Raw genomic sequence first — 14,411 nt, forward strand, 5'->3', positions numbered from 1 at the left:
CCCACATTCACCAACAGCCGTGTCACGTGGCACTGCATCGGTTGAGTTACTGGTGACGTGTCATCCCACTGGCCACGCCCCTCATTCACTCCCATTGTTTGGATGACCAGCTGGTTCCACTTGGTCCACCAGTCCCACCACCTTTTCCTATTGGTCCGAAGCTGCCATCAATCAGCTGGACCCCATTGTGAGGTCAGTGGTGGGATCCTCCCCCTGTCTGAATCAAATCCAGAAGGTGTATGGATGGTGTCAATCAGGAACAACAAGCAGAAGGTGCTGGGAAAGCTCAGCAGGTCTGGCAGCATCTGGGAACAGAAATCTGTCCAGTGGCTCTTCCTCAGAACCGATGGGAGCTGGGAAAATTAGAATCCTGACAGTGTGGAAACAGGCCATTCAGCCCAAAAGTTCCACAGCGTCCCTCCCACCCAGACCCATTCCCCAACCCTATTACTGTATATTTATCACAAATAATGCACCTAACCTACACATCCCTGAGCATTATGGGAAATTTAGCTTGGCCAATTCAACTAATCTGCAGATCTTTGTACTGCAGGAGATAGGGGTTAAAGAGTAAATAATAGGCAGGGACAGAACCCAAAGAGAGACCAGAACATTTGGAAAGACAAAGGAGTGGATTACCATCTGGCTGGGGGGGAGGGGGGGGTGCATAGCTGTTAATGGAGGGGACAGGAACCTGTGTCTGGCAGCATCTCAGTGGAGGGGCTGGAAATGGAAGCTGATGATCTACGTTCTGCTGCAAAAACAGACCCTGAGCTTCCAGCTGCCTGCCACTTTAACACACGAGTCTGTTCCCTGGCCAACATCTCTGTCTCATGCTTACTGCAGTGTTCCAGTGAGGCCAGAACATACCAAATGGCCCCGTATTTCAAGGACTGCAATTTCCCCTCCCATGTGGTCAATACAATCCACTATATCTCCTCCACTTCCCGCACCTCTGCCTTTGAAACCCACACCTCCAACTGCAACAAGGATAGAACACACCCCTAAGTCCTTATCTTCCACCCAGATACAACACATCATCTTCTGTCATTTCCACTAGCTACAATCAGACCGCACCACCAGATTCTTAAGGGGTTTGACAGAATAAATATTGATGTGTCTGAAGGTAAGTACTGAGGGGGGAGTTTGAAACCAGATTCGGAGTCAGTCACAGAATCAAGGGTTCTGTTTCGGATTCGTCAAGTTTAAGGCAACACAGACACGGGTAAGGGGTTTCAGTAGCAATGGAGCTGGGGTGAGGAGGAGACAAGCAACGTTTAAGAGATTGGAATTCCTGGTGTTTGGGATTGTGTAGATGTCTGATCAGAAGGTCAGCTTCGCGTCAGATATAACTGCAATACTGTGAAGAGTGTAGTTCTGCTGCACAGTTCCCAGTGAGAGGGAGAGGCTCAGCTGTTAGGGAAAGGAATTTGTGAGGCAATGGGTTTACCCACTACAATGATTCATTGGAGGAAACTGCACCTCATCGAGTAGTGGGAATATGGTAAGCAGTTTGATAACTGAGTAACAGTGGAGTAATGGAGAGGGATGATGGGAAGGGAGAGCTGGGCATCGTCAGTGTACATGTGAATCCCAACATGGTGCTTTTGTACAATGTCACCTCCTGGCAGTACGTACGTGAGATACAGGAGGGACCAAGGACACCAAATGCAAGGAATTCAGAAAGGAAAGGGAGAGTGGAGATGGAGCAGGATTTTGGGAGAGAAGGACATAACCAGAAAAGACAGAACAAGGAACAATATCTGTGAATCGGTGAGGGGGACTGATGAGGAGGAGGAGGAAAGAGAGTTGGAAAGTCTGTAGTTTAGTGAGATTAGGGTAAAGGGTGAAGGTGAGCTCTGATAAGGCTTGACATGAGACTGGAGGAAGATGTAAGTTTAGGACAAAACCAGGAACACCACTTGAGGCAGTTTGGCTTGGCGGGCGAGTGGGAGGGAGGGAAGCTACAGATTGGATTATCTCAGTCTTAGTGACAAAGAAACTCCATGTGCTCCAAACTCTTGTTGTTGGAGAGAAGGATGGAGGAGACAGGATGATGAACAGTGTTTCACAAAGAAACAAAACCTGGGTAAGTGATATTAAAAGCGAGTGAACAAACCTAATGTATTTAACTTTTATCCAGAATATTAAAACAAACGACTGAAGTCCTGGTTCGAATCCCATCTTGGCAGATGGCGGAATCTGAATTCAAGAAAAAATAACTGGAATTAGGAATCTCCTGGTCTCCATGAAACCATTGTCAATGGCGGAAAAAATCCTGCCAACCTGACAGTGGCCCAGCCAGCTACTCACTGTATTAATCACTGCAAAATTTCAACAAAGGAATGAAACTGGATGGACCACTCGGCATCTAAGAAGGTACCATTTAATACAACCACAGAATCAGCCCTCTCGATGGTGCAATGTCCTCCAGACTAACATCTGGATTTTGGGGCCAAAATGTGCAGAGCTGTCTCACAGACCAATCAAGGAACAGCCTGACATAGTCATACTCATGAAATCAACCCTTACAGACAATGACCAGACACCACCACCACCATCACCATCATCATCCCTAGATATTGAGATTGTGGTGATGGAAAAGCACAACAGGTTAGTCAGCATCCGAGGAGAAGGAGAATCGATGTTTCGAGACTAAGCCCTTCATCAGCCTGACCTGCTGTGCTTTTCCAGCACCAAACTCTTGACTCTGACCTCCAGAATCTGCAATCTTCACTTTCTCCTGAAATCTCTGGATATGTCCTGCCCCACCAGCAGGACAGACCAGGCAGAGGTTGTGGCACAAGACAGGGAGGATTTGCCCTGGGAGTACTCAGCATTGACTCCGGACACCAGGAAATCTCATGGCTCCTGCTGATTACCACGTACTGTCCTCCCTTGGTTGATGGATCAGTTCTTCTTCATGTTGAACAACATTTGGAGGAAGCACTGTGGAAGTAAAATTTTGTAAAACGTACTCTGGTACAGGATTTCAATGTCCACAATCGAGACTAACTCTGCAACAGAATTACTGACTGAGCTGGTCAGGTCCTAAAGGATATAGCTGCTCAACTGAGTCTGCAGCGGGTGGTGAGGGAACCAACAAGAGTGTAAAACATACTTGATCTCATTGTTATGAATTGACCAGCTGCAGAGACATCTGTCCATGACAGTATCGGTACGAGCGACCATCACACATTCCTTTTGGAAACACAAGTCTTGGCTTAAAGTTGAGAAAAACCTCCATTGTGTTGAGTGACACTATCACCGTTCTAAATGGGACAGACTTTGAAGAGATGTAGGATCTCAAACTGGGTATCTCTGAGGCACTGTGGGACATCAACAGCAGAACTGTACTCCAGCACAATCTGTAATCTCATGGGTTTGTAAATCCCGCTCTCACCCATCACAATGTACAGTAAAGGAGGGCATGCCAAGAGCAGCACCAGGCATACCTAAAAATGAAGTGCCAACCTGGTGAATCTACCAAACAGGACCATCTGCATGTCAAACAGCATCAGCAGCAAGCCACAGAGCGAAGTGATCCTACATCCAATGGAACAGATCGGAGCTCTGCAGTTCTGCCACACCCAGTTGTGAACAGTGATGGACAATTAAACAACTCACTGGAGGAAGCATCACAGATATCCCCACCCTTACTGATGGAGGGGCCTCACACATCCATGCACCAGATAAGATGACAGCATTTGCAGCAATCTTCAGCCAGAAGTGCAAAGTGGGATGATCCATCTCAGCCTTCTCCAGTGGTTTCCAACATCACAGATGTGAGTTTTAAGCCAGTTCGATTCAGTTTGAATAACATCAAGAAATGGTTAAGTAGTGCAAAGGCTACATGCCCTGCCAATATTCTGGCAATAATACTGATGGTTTGAGCTCCAGAACATGCCACCCACCAAGCCAAGTACCGCTCCAGCACTGGCATCTACCGACAATGTGGAACATTGCCCAGGGATGTTCAACACAAAAACACAGGGCAATCCAACCCAGGCAAGTTCCATCTATCAATCCACACTCGATCAGCAGGAAAGTGATGGAAAATGTCATCAATAGGGCGACCAAGCAGCAACTGCTCAGCAACAGCCAGCTGAGTGACACTCATTTTAGGCTCCACCAGGGCCACTCAGCTCCCGATTGTGTTACCGCCCTGATTCACAATCTGGCAACCAGCTGAATCCCAGAGGTGAGGTGAGTGTGACAACTCAGTCCCACTCCAAGATCACGAATTCTAGCTGATCTCATCTCAGCTCATATACTGAAACTCTCATCCATTGTGTGTTATCTCCACACTTCATTTTCCAAACACACTCAGGGCCAGCTTCCCACATTCAACCTCCCTGTAATCTCAAGAAAGTCTAAATCTCTGCTTGTTGATTCATCAAAAGGCTCCTAATTAGAATAAACAGCATACAGCCATAGAGATGTACAGCAAGAAAACAGACCCTTCGGTCCAACCCGTCCATGCCGATCAGATACCCCAACCCAATCTAGTCTCACCTGCCAGCACCTGGCCAATATCCCTCAATTTAAAATTCTCACACTTGATTTAATTTCTGGCTGTGATAATCCCTAGCTCCCTACACCACACACACTTTGAGACTTCGACAACCCATTTTCTTCGAGACTCCCAACCATTTGTTAATTCATTACTTCACCTGTGTGGCTGTTTCTACAGTTGCTGAAGCAGCATGGTCTGAAATTCGCAGCCAAAACCTCACAGGTCTGCTTTCCACCTTTAAGACATCCCTCAAAACCTGCTTTTTGGCAATGCTTTTGGTCACCTGACCTAATATCTCCATCTCTGGCCTTATGTCTAAAGTTGTCAATAGTATTTTTGTGAAATTATTAGCATGATAATAAAAATACAAACTGTTGTTGATTTGGACATTAAATTCAGATCTTTACTGTTGCTGAATGAATACTCTGTAATGTCTCTTACCCAACCACATTGTGGGAGCACCGTCACCACACAAACTGCAGCTGTACAAGAAAGTCAAACATCACCCTCTCCACAGGCAACAGAGTTTTGGCATTAATCACTGGTATCTGTGGAAGGAGAAACACAGTTGATGTTTCAGGGAGTGCAAAATAAATCACAAGGAATGAAAATGGTGCAGAATTTGATAGTCAGAAATGGAAGGAAAATACACTTGCTTTTTGAAAAAAAGAATTCTTGACTGTCAAAAATATTCAAGAAAATAATAATCTGATAATAGAGCAGCACATGATCAGGGGCTGGGCCGCAGTGAAAAACCCTTTGACTATAAATTACTTTCGAGACTGACGAAGCTATATATTGACAAAGTGGTTATGAGGGAGCCCAGAGGTGAATCAGAGCAGTATTGACTGCTATGATCCCAATGACTCTATACTAGAGAAAGGCTGCACATGCGCCTTGCTGCACCTTGACCCCTACAAAGATGGCGGCCGCGCACTTGTCCAGTGAATCCTTGTCCCGATTAAAGATGGCGGCGCTCACTCAGGCCCGCAGCCGCGCTGAGGCCATTCCTAATTTACTGCAAACACGGGAATGGGACGTTCAAATTTGTGTTTTCCGACGTGCACAATTTGTTTGTAAAACCTCTCCGCTCATAGCAACACAGTTTTTCTCCCGTTTCCCTATTTATTTATTTCCTTACCGGATCCTTTCTCTCCATAACTTCCAGAGCATTCATTACGGCGACTCTGCGCCGCACGAGGGGGATCACATGGTTTAGTTTAGCTCCGCCCTTCATTTACTTTGATTGGTTGGAGGACCAACATCCCGCTAGGTCCTCCAGCTCCGCCCACCGTGCTTTCATTGGTCCGGTGCTAACATCAATCACCCGCGGGTCACTTTGTTAGCGAGAGCATGCGCAGTGCAGCCTGCTTTTGCTGATATGTTGGGTAATGTGATGGGAGAGTTTCCTTTGTGTGAGCTCTGCAGTAGATTTCCTGTATTCATGGAGGGAATTGCCTTTCTACTCATGACTGTATAGGTGTGATTGATGAACCAATGCCATCTGAACCAGTACATAAACACCCCATTTTCACAACATCTGAGATCTTTAGCACATTGTATCACGCTCTTCTTTGGAGACAACAAAAAAACATGAAACGGCGCCTCAAGGAATCGGAGCAGGAGTAGGGCATTCATCGCCTTCAGCTTGTTCCCCCATTCTATCAGATCATGGCTTGGCCAACCCAGACCTCAACACCTCTTTTTTGCTTGATCCGCATAGCCCTCAACTGCTCAATCTTTCAAAAATCTATCTGCCCTCTTTTAAAATAATTTGAGTCAGAATCACAGATACCCTACTATGTGGAAACAGGCCCTTCAACCCAACAAGCCAGAACAACCCCCAAAGAGTAACCCAACTATTCCCCTCCCACATTTAACTTTCGCAATTGTTTGGGCGAGAAAATTCTAGCCATTCACTGAGAGAAAAAAATTCTTTACTTTTTCTAAAATGAATATTCCCTTATGTAATGTCCCCTGGTTTGAGACTTCACTGGTGCTCGAAGATCTAGTCAACATCTACCCTGTCAAGCTCCTCAGAATCTTGTTTCCATTAGATCACCCCTGCTTATCAATTCCTGATCGGTCAACCCTTTTGTCCTCAAAGCAGCTAAGTGAATCTTTTTTGAATGGTCTCCAATGTTAGTTTATCCTTTATTAAATATGGGAGCTAACACTGTATACAGTACTCCAAGTGAGGACTCAGCAACAGCCAGTGTGGTTAACCAATCCTCAGTCCATACTAATACATTACCCCGATACCATGAGCTCCTAAATTGTGCAATTAACTTTTATGTAGCACCTTATCATTTGCATTTTTAAAATCCAAATACAGAACATCATTGGATTGCCCTTTATCAGCCCTGCTTGTTATCTCCTCAATGAACTGTCGCAAATTTGTCAAATATAGTTTCGCTTTCACAAAACCCAGTCTACCATGTTTAATAATAAGCTTTTCTAAATATCCTGCAATTTCTTACTTTAATATTCGACTCTGTAGATTCTTTCAGTAGATTTGCTAAGTATGATTCCCCTCTCTTAAATCCATGTGGACTCTGTCCAATCCTGTCACTGTTCAGTAAGAAACTTGACTGTACTCCAATATACTTAGTAAATGTATCTGTATTTATTTTTAAAAATTGATTACTTATAAATGCTGGACCCATGCAATATCAATGAATTAGTGACTCTGAATTTGGGTTATAATGTTTTTTCTATTAATTCCTTTTCATACTGTGTTATGCAGACAGCACCAAGTGATCACTCTTAATTGTGAGTAACTTTGAAAATAATATATTTTAAAAATGACATCCCAAAATGCTGCCTCATTATTGTGCAAGGAGGATTTTGCATTCAATAGTTTGCAGATAAAATTGAACAGATTTTTGCTGCAATTTGGCCAGACTGCAGGTTACACCAAAGTGGCAACTCTGCTCTCAAATTCTTACTTGACACTGCCCAAGGCGATACTGATGGGACTTCACTTTGCCATTCTGGGTCACCAGCTTTATTTCCAGGTTTAATCCTATAATCATCCTACAGCTTGTAATTTTAGACAACTTCTCTTTTAGGTACATATGTAAATATCATACTGAAATGTTGCACTGAATGGTACCAAATCTGAAATTAGTCTCTAATCTGACCCTTCTACATATGTATTGGCATAAGTCTATGCCAGTTATTTTTCTGAAGCCTGTGATTCCAGATGAAGGGCTTATGCCTGAAACATCAACTCTCCTGCTTCTCGCATGCTGCCTGACTTGCTGTGCTTTTCCAGCATGACACTTTTCGATTCTGATATCCAGCTTCTTTGGTCGTCACTTTCTCTTTTGAGAAGTTTAAACCAAGAATAATTTTTGTTGATCAAAGTGCAATAGGAACCAATTCATGAAATTCAGATATCTCACATTTACCTTAACTATGGGAAGACTAAGACATTACTAAATTATTGTCAGTAATTGAAACCATGCTGACAAACTTGTGCAGTATCAGTGCCTCACCTTTACAGTGTTCCCAGATATCGCACAGCTGCAGTATTTTGTTTTGCACTGAGCTATATGTTGTTTTCACTTTTTTCTTTGTGCAAGATTACAAAATTAACTTGGATGAATAAACTTATAATTTCTTTAACCAATGTTGGGAGAAAAAAATGTCAGTATTTCAAGTGCTGATAAAGTAAAATAAACTGAATCAGTAGAAAGGGTTTAAGATGGATATGGAACAAATGCTGGCAAATGGGTCTAGATTAATTTTGGATATCTGGTCAGCATGGGCAAGTTGGACTGAAGGGTCTGATTTTGTGTTGTACAACTGTGACTTCATTCTCTCAATTATTCAAGAAGTTGAATACTTCGAGGAGGAAAAGGAGAATTTATTCAGAGATTGCCCGTGAAATGATGATTGAGGTGTATCAAACTCACATTGTTTCATGACCTTTTCCTCTGGGTTCTTCAATGAACAAACTTGTTTTGTTATCTGAATAACTATGTATCATGTGATTTGTTTCACACAAAATATTTCATTAGGATCTAGCGACTATTAAGAAAGTGTTCATTTTTAAAATTTAGGTAGCTTGATTATTAAGCAAAAGACTAGCGTTTTACTCCCACTGAATCATTGCTCTATAAAAGGTAACAAGCTTTTTATTTTTTCTGGACTTTGAATATATGGAAGTCAATTCTGAAGGAAAAAAATCCTCGTTGGTAATGTTCCCACACATGTGGAGTAATTGCTTCTGGTCAGTCTTCAGGTTATAGAGGCTCGGAAAGAAGTGAGTTGGCCAAAGTTAGCAACATCATTTGGATGGACTCTGCTCATTGGGGAAACTTGCAGGATCTGTAGAAGAAACATGTGTTTCAGAGTGTATGCAATAAACCTGAACATTGTTTCTTTTTTCACAGAGTTTGTGACCCGACTGGAGCAGCAATGAAGCTCGTGTTGTTTTTTAAATTTCTGAGCTTGCCAAATTATTGTTGGTAAATGCAGGTGACTTTATCAAAGCACATTTCACACTCCCCAGCCAGGAATTTGGTCCCAATTCTGTCAGTCCATCCATTCCTATGGATAACAGGTATTTTAAATGTAAGCACTCCATTTAACTATTTGAATTGAATACTTCAGTGGTTACGTCCTCTTGGATTCTTACTTTCAAATTACTTAATGTGATTTTTTTGTCCCCCCTGAATTTGCCAAGCACTGGGCAGTTCTGGAATACTCCAAACATTTACAATAGATGCATTTACACTATTGAAGGCAACCTGGCAGATTTGAATACCATTCAGGTAGTCAACAACTACATAAGTAACTTTATGAATTACTTACTGTACACCAACAACACAAGCCAAGTATTAGTGAAACCACAGATTCTCTCCCATGGATTCCCAAATCTAAACAATGCATTCCAGATATGCTCACTATCACCATCTGAGAGCAGTCTCCCAAAGTTCTCCCAGAATTTAGAAAGCACATACACTGCCCTCCAAAGCTAAATCTGCTGTCACAGGCTTCACTCTTATTGTATACAATGACATTTATTGTCCAGTTCTTTAACGTGACAAATGATTTTACAAACAATTTATAAAATTCATTAAATCCTGAAGAAATGTGATGTCAGCCCTTTGTAGAAGTGAATGAAAATTGTGATGTTTGCTTGACCTTTGGCTCTATGTATCAGACCGAACTGAACCTTTAGCAAGATGTGGGATGTTTCCCACACTTTGTTTAAAAGAGCAAAGATTATGCTCTGAGATTTAAATGTTCAATCAGGTTTAATAAAAATCCTTCCAAAAACTGAGTTTGACTTCAGCTCCTTTAAAGAGACATGCTCTTGGCCTTCAATTTTGTGACATGTGATCATTCTTTGGTAAAGGTGGCTGTGTGCAACACTGCAGGATGTTGTGCTGAAGTGCCTCATTGGGTCGAGGAGCTTTATTACTGGTGTAACTTGGCTAATTTTGAGATGGAATATTATTGAGAGTTAAATCTTGTTTTTAAACCGAGAGGTGCTTGTGTAACTCAAGTGTGGAAAGTATGCTCACATTTGCAATGAACCTTTCACTTTTGGAGATTAGTATTTTTCTGATCGGTTTTGTAAATAAAGTTCACTATAGAAAGCACAGTGCTGGAGAACTGCAGGTCCAGCAGCATCTCTGAGGGGAATAAAACATTGGAAGCTCCAAGTCTCATGACCATTTGTCCATTCAGACGAAGAGTCACTGAAATTGAAATGTAACATTATTTTTCCCTTCACCGATGCCCTCAGAACTGCTGAGATTCTCCAGCACTTTGTTTCTGGGGTTCAGATCTCCAGCACCTGCAGTTTATTGTTTTGTTATAGATCCTATGATTTGACTTGGGGAGCGAGAGGCAGCAACTGTGATCAACTCGGATAAAACTCTCCAACCATGGAAAACAAACACATAGTTCTTTATACTTTGCAAAACACGACTGTAAGTAAGAAATGCAATTAAGCTAAGTGCAAGGCGGCATACTACCGGCCTTATCTCAAACTTGCTACTCATCTTTGAGAACTAATCTGTCAGAATTGTGTTTGCTCACTTCCTTTGAGATCACAGTCCACAAAATGTCCCAGTTCCAATTCCTGGGCCAGGCCCAGTTACCACATTGCAGTGGGGTGGGGAGCTTTGTGTCAGCCTGAAGTTTTTGTTAAGAGAAACATTGCAGGTTGAAGTTGACGGTTTTGACGAATATTGCGTCATCAAACTTGGAGGAAATCCTTCCGAATGTATTGATTAACTGGACTGAGCTGGTTTACATGCAGCCCTGTTAGTAGTGCTGTAATATTCTCAGTTAATAATCACACAACACCAGGTTATAGTCCAATAGGTTTAATTGGAAGCACACTAGCTTTCGGAGCACCGCTCCTTCATCAGGTGATTGTGGAGGGCACAATTCTAAGGCACAGAATTTATCGCAAAAATTTAGTGTGATGTAACTGAAATTCTCCATTGAAAAATACCTCGATTGTCTGTTGAGTCTTTCATCTGTTCGAATACCATGATAGTTTCACTTCTTTCATGTGTAAATCACAAAACCTTTTTTTAAAAGCTGCATTCCTGACAGTGGCCCATCAAATCACTCATTGTATTAATCACTGCACAGACTCAACAAAGGAATGAAACTGGATGGACCACATTACATCTACCAATGCACTGGAAAATACAACACAATCAGCCCTCTTGACCCTTCTGTCTCACTGTGGGCCAACAACAGCAGCAGAACTGTACTCCAGCCCAATCTGAAATCTCATGGCCTGGTATATTCCCCACTCAACCATTAACATCAAGCCAGGGGATCAACCCTAGTTCAATGGAGAGTTCCGCAGGGCATGCCAGGAGCAATACCAGGCATACCTAAAAATGTGGTGCCAACCTGGTGAAGCTACCCAACCTGCATGCCAAACAGTGCAAACAACACCAAATAGAACTATGTGATCCAACAACCAATGGATCAGATCTGAGCTCTGCAGTTCTGCCACACCTCGTCAGGAATGGTGATGGACAATTAAACAGCTCACTGCAGGAAGCATCACAGATATCCCCACCCTTACAGATGGAGGGGTCTCACACATCCATGCAACAGACAAGACAACAGCATTTGCAGCAATCTTCAGCCAGCAGTGCCAAGTGGATGAGCCTTCTACATTGGTCCCTGACATCACAGACGTGAATCAACTTGGTTGAAAACTTATTTCAAATCAGATCAAGAAATGGAGAAGTAGTGTAAAGACTGTCAGCCCTACCAACATTGTGGCAATAATACTGATGGCTGTGCTCCAGAAATTGCTGCCCACCAAGACAAGTCCAGCACTGGCACCTACTGACATTGTGGAACATTTCTCAAGGATGTTCAACACAAAAAAGCAGGACAGAGTCAACCCAGCCAATTTCCCTCCATCAGTCGACATTCACTTAGCAGTGTCATCAACAGTGTTGTCTCTCAGCTGCTCAGCAATAACCTTCTGTGACACTTAGTTTGGGTTCTGCCAGGGCCACTCAGTTCCTGATCTTGTTACAGACTTGATTCACAAACTGACAAACAACTGAATTCCAGAGGTGAGGCGAGGGTGATAGCCCAGTCCCACTCCAAGACCACTATTTCGACTTCAGTCATATCACCTGACCTCACCACAGTCTCAGCTCATTTACTGAAACTCTCATTCATTTATTTTGTTAACTCTAGATTTCATTATCTTAACCCACTCCTGGCCAGCATCCCACAATCACCCTCCCTATAATCTCCAGAATATTGAAAACTCTACCGCCCAAGTGCTCACTTGTACCAGAACTTGCTGATCCATCAAAAGGCTCCCATTTATAAGCAACAACAATTTATTTTCACACCCTTGACTTAATTCCTGGCTGTAATCATTCCTATCTTCCTGCACCACACACCCTTTCATATCTCAATAACTTAGTTTAGACTCCCAATGATGTGTTTATTTTTGAGGTCAGCTGTGTGACTGTTTCTATAGATTCCAAGGCAATGTGGTCTGGAATTCCCACCCTCTAAGATCTGCTTTCTTCCTTTAAGGCATTCCTGAAAAATTGCTTATTTGGCAATGGTTTTGGTCACTGGACATAATATTCTCCAGCTGTGGCCTTATGTCAAAATTTCTCAATATTTTTGTGAAATTAAAAACATGTTGAGTTGTACAGATATCTTCTACTTTTCACTATCGCTGAGTGAATAATCTGTAATGTCTCTTACCCAACCACATTGTGGTAGTGCCTTCACCATTCAAACTGCAGCTGTACAAGGATGTCAAACATCACCCTCTCGACAGGCAACAGGGTTTTGGCAATGATCACTGGTATCTGTGGAAGGAGAAATACACATGATGTTTCAGGGAGTGCAATATGAATTATATGGATTGAAAATGATGCAGAATTTGACTGTCAGAGATGGAAGAAAAATCCACTCACTATTAGAAAACAAGAATTCTTGACTGTCAAAGATATTGTGGAAAAAATAACCTGACAATGGAGCAGCATACGGTCAGGAGTCGGGCAGCAGTGGACAATCCATTTACAAAAAGGTCTGTGAACGTAATAGTAAAATACTAAACATGAGACTGAAGAAGCTAGATAACGAACAAGTGGACATCAAGGAGCCCAGAGTTGAATCAGACCAGTGTTCACTTTTATGATCCCACAGTCAGAGATGTCTAGCACAAAAACAGACTCTTCAGTCCAACCCATCTATGCAAACCAGATATTCTAACCTAAACTATTCCCATTTGCCAGCACTTGATTGACATCCCTCTGAACCCTTCCTATTCAAATGCCTTTTAAATGTTACAATTTTGGTTGACCTTTAGGCTCCTTTTGAATTTTCCCCTCTCACCCTAAACCTATATCCTCTCGTTCTGGGTTCCACCACCCCAGGGTAAACACCTTGTCTATTTACGCTATCCATGCCCCTCACGATTTTATAAACCTCTTCAACATCACACCTCAGCCTATGACACTCCAGGGAAAATGGCCCCAGGCTATTATGCCTCTCCCTGCAACTCAAATCCTCCAACCCTGGCAACATCCTTAAAAAATCAATTCTCAAACCTTCCATGTTTCAGTGCCTCTTTCTGATAAGAGGGAGACCAGAATTCCACACAATATTCCAAAAGTGGCCTAACCAATGTCCTATACAGCTCCTTTACTCAATGCTCTGACCAACGAAGGGAAGAATCCCAAACAATTTCTTCACTGTCCTATCTACCTGTGACTCTACTTTCAAGGAACTATGAACCTGCATTCCAAGGTCTCTTTGTTCAGCAAGACTCTCCAAGACCTTACAATTCAGTGTGAGTCCTGCTCTGATTTGCTTTTCTAAAATGCAGCACCTCACATTTATCTAAATTAAACCCTATCTGCCACTCCACAGCCCATTGGCCCATCTGATCAATATCCCATTGTATTCTGAGACAACTTTTATCACTGTCCACAATACCTCCAATTTTGGTGTCATCTGCAAACTTACGAACAGTACCGGCTCTATTCACATCCAAATCATTTAAATGGATGAAGAAACAAATCCAAGAAAAAAAAACATCAATTTCTCTGGGTTTGAATGTGCTCTGGGTAAATCCTGCCCGATGACTCTCTACCAGGGAGGGCTGCACATACATACCTCTGAACTTTGCCCCCAACAAAGCTGGCAGCCGCGCACGTGTCCAGTGAATCTTTGCCCCGAATAAAGATGGCAGCGATCACCCAATGAGGTTATTTTCCAGTTTACTGCAAAAACAGGACTGTAAGTTTCAAATTTGTATTTTCCAATGTGCACCAAATGTTTGTAAAACCTCTCAGCCCATACCAACACCATTTCCCTCCCACTTCCTGCTGTTTATTTCTTTCCTTACCAACAGCTCTCCATC

At 42.7% G+C, this 14,411-nt stretch overlaps 1 long non-coding RNA gene across 5 annotated transcripts in view; it reads right to left on the reverse strand.

Annotated features, from left to right (window-relative positions):
* The window catches only part of LOC140487195 (uncharacterized), a 59,091-nt gene extending 53,368 nt beyond the window's left edge, over positions 1–5,723 (reverse strand). For 4 of the 5 annotated variants that reach the window (XR_011962737.1, XR_011962738.1, XR_011962735.1 and 1 more), the window contains exons 1-3: positions 5,658–5,723; positions 4,958–5,064; positions 2,120–2,202 (exon numbers count right to left, since the gene is read on the reverse strand). This is a non-coding gene — a long non-coding RNA (uncharacterized lncRNA). The remainder of the gene's footprint in view (positions 1–2,119; positions 2,203–4,957; positions 5,065–5,657) is intronic. The other variant, XR_011962736.1, reaches the window with a different exon arrangement.
* Positions 5,724–14,411: the final 8,688 nt, after the last annotated feature.

The sequence above is a fragment of the Chiloscyllium punctatum genome, chromosome 16 (assembly GCF_047496795.1).
Source record: "Chiloscyllium punctatum isolate Juve2018m chromosome 16, sChiPun1.3, whole genome shotgun sequence".
In the NCBI taxonomy this organism is placed as follows: domain Eukaryota; kingdom Metazoa; phylum Chordata; class Chondrichthyes; order Orectolobiformes; family Hemiscylliidae; genus Chiloscyllium; species Chiloscyllium punctatum.